Genomic DNA, 3234 nt, shown 5'->3' on the forward strand with positions numbered 1-3234 from the left:
TCATGTAGGTCTTTCCAGGCTTTTCTGATAGCATCCTGTTCATCGTAACTTTTATATAGTACCTTAAACTTGACAAAGAATTTTCTTCACAATAGCCCAGCAAAGTAGGTACCATACATTTTGCCATTATAGTCAATCATCATATCTATTTCCCTCCATCCTATTCCCTTCCCATGATATTTACTCTATTTTCTATCTTATTTTACCCTATTCCTCCTCAAAAGTGTTTTACTTCTGACTGTCCCCTCCCCCACTCTGTCCTCCTTTCTTTCACTCTTCCCTCCTTATCCTCTTCCCCTCTTACTTTCCTGTAGGGTTAAATAGATTACTCCTCCCAATTGGGAGTGAATGTTATTCCCTCCATGAGCCCACTCTGATGAGATTAAGGTCTTTGAGCTAATTTTGTGTTCTAAATTTTTCTTCCTCCCTCCCTCCTCAACCCTCCCTATGAAATCAAGCAATAAAAATATGGAACGATTCAAGATTGTGCATGTCATCCTTGCTCAGGGGTCATGCTAATCTTCTCTGTATCATTCCAATTTCAGTATATGTGCTGCTGAAGCGAGCACTATATTACTGTTACTATTCACAATGATCCCTGAAATCTTTTCAGTTCACTTTTCATCAAGTCTATATAGGTCTTACCATATTTTTCAGAAACCACCCCCCTTGTCATTTCCCATAGTATGATAGTACTCCATCACAATCATATGCCTCACCTTATTCAGTCATTTCTCAATTGATGAGCATCCCCTTGATTTCCAATTCTTTGCCACCACAAAAAGAGCTGCTACAAATATTTTGGACATGTAAGTCCTTTTCCTTTTCCTTTGATCTCTTTGGTATACAGACCCAGTAGTGATATTGCTGGATGAAAGAATATGCAGTTTTACAGCCCTTTGAGCACAATTTAAAATTTTTCTCCAGAATGGTTGGACCAGTTCACTTCCCAACCAACAGTTTATTAGTGTGCCTGTTTTCCCTCATCTCCTCCAGCATAGTATATTCATTCTAATCTGGTGTTGCATTTGGCTGCCAAATCCCTCTTCTTGGCAAGGAGTATAAGCTGGCTAAGACAGTTTCTAGACTTTTTGATTTCCTCATTGCATTTTTAAAAATTTATATATAATGAATGATCTTCAGTTAGCCTTCCTTAGGAAATTCTGATAATCTGGCCCTCTATTTACTTTTCCAAGGGAAACATGTAATCCTCCTTCCATTTGGCTGTAACTTATTTTTGTTTTTTGGTTCCCTTTATAGCTAACATGTCAAGATAGATGTACGGTTCATTTCCTCTAGTAGTGTGTCTGTTCTTTGATCATTGGACAAGGATTTCCCATTTAGAGTGATAACAGCTAATATGTATAGACTTCCTTAAAAATTATATGATTTCCTGGTATTATTACCTGCCCCCTTTTATGCCACTGGCACCACTGAAATGGAAGCAGCCCACTAGGCTCATTTACATCTTGTTTTGTTCCATGACCAAAGAATCTATCTCCTAGTAGCCATTCTCCTGATGATGAGCCTTTGTACTTGGCTAGGCTGTTTCTCAGAAAGTGGCCTGTCACTTGTAGGAAACTCAAGTTTTCCATCTTGGTAGAAGTTGCCAGAGCTTGTGTCCCATTCATGTATACTGAGAACCCAGGGACACTTTAACCTCATGAGGATATATCAGAGTAGTGCTTTGTGGGAGTGATTTCATTGGTCCAGATAGCTCCCAAATGATGGGGCTCCCTCTACCGAAACAGATTAGCATCTATTCTGAAAGTGATGCTTTTAGGCTTTATAATTTTAAAGAACTAGTACAAGATCACCATGCCAATATTTGTCAGAGGTGAAACTTGAACCAGGTCTTCCTGACTTGGGTGCCAGCTCTTGAATGAAGTCTTTGTTTTGACTGAGAAAACATCAGCAATTCCTGACTCACATGCCTACTCTTTCATCTTTTAAAATCTTAAGGAGAATTTTCTAATAATAGCTAGGGTCCTCTCCATCTCTAAAAGTATGTATATTCACCAAAGGGGTTTTCTGTTAGAGGTCTACAGCAGATGGAGTGCTGAACTGGGAGTCAGAAAGATCCAAGTTCAAATGCAGCTTTAGACACCTGCTAGCTGTGTAACCCTGGGCAAGTCACTTAACCTCTGCCTTACTTTCCTCAACTGTAAAATGGTGATAATAATAGCACCTAACTCTTGGGTTTATTTGTTGTTGTTGAGTCAATTCATTCATGTCCGACTCTTTGTGAACCCATTTTGGGATTTTCTTGATAAAGATACTGGAGAGGTTTGCTATTTCCTTCTCCAGCTCATTTGACAGATGAGGAAAGTGAGGTAAACAGGGTCAAGTGACTTAAACCCAGTGTTACACAGATAGTAAGTGTCTGAGACTGGATTTGAACTCAGGAAGAAGAGTCTTCCTGACTCCAGGCCTGCCATTCTATCCACTTCACCACCTAGCTTCCGGGTTTGTTGTGAGGATCAAATGAGATAGTATTTCTAAAGCACTTAGCACAGTGTCTAACACATAGTAGGCACTTAATAAATGCTTGATCCCTCTTCTTCTTTATGCCTCTCCCTCTATCATCACAGAGGAGGCCCCAAGTAGTGTACAAAGAAAAGTGGGATGAGTAACAATTCCAGATTCCCTTATTTATGGATAACATTGCCCTCATTTCATCTAGCCCCAGGACACTATAGAAATTCATCAGCAAGACCCACAGACAGTTAAGAGAAGGGTCTAACAATCCACCCAAGAAAAAACAAATACATGAAAAATACATTTGTCCAGATTGTAACAAGCATTTTCCACTGAATTAACCCATTAGTATATATGTCTTCGACAGGTGCAACAAAGAGAGAATGAACTGGGTGAGGAATTGAAGAGGAGGAAGAGAGTGGGCTAGATTGCTTTCAATGATCCCAAGCTCCTCCCTGACACAAACCCTCCTATTTTAACCCCAAATAGTCTTCCCATGGTACTGTAGGGCTGTAAATCATGGGACACCAGGAATGCCAAAGAATCAATGTTTTGAATGGCCCCCAAGACCACAGGGAGACTTGTGGTGGGTATGAGGAGGGTGTAGTATCTATTACCAGTAATGACAAACTCAAGAAGTTGCATTAAAGATGCCCAGGAAATGTATGTTTGGAAAAGAAGTGGTGATGGTTCAGGATAACAAAGGACAACCAGATGTTTGCCCTGGTACCTTTTGAAATCTAAAAAAATTCTGGA

At 39.9% G+C, this 3234-nt stretch overlaps 1 non-coding gene across 1 annotated transcript; it reads right to left on the reverse strand.

The window, feature by feature from the left end:
- Window positions 1–462: 462 nt before the first annotated feature.
- LOC122744816 lies at window positions 463–569 on the reverse strand. The gene has a single exon (XR_006355159.1). It is a non-coding gene; the product is annotated as a U6 spliceosomal RNA (small nuclear RNA).
- Window positions 570–3234: the final 2665 nt, after the last annotated feature.

This window comes from Dromiciops gliroides, chromosome 2 (assembly GCF_019393635.1).
Source record: "Dromiciops gliroides isolate mDroGli1 chromosome 2, mDroGli1.pri, whole genome shotgun sequence".
Taxonomy (NCBI): Eukaryota; Metazoa; Chordata; class Mammalia; order Microbiotheria; family Microbiotheriidae; genus Dromiciops; species Dromiciops gliroides.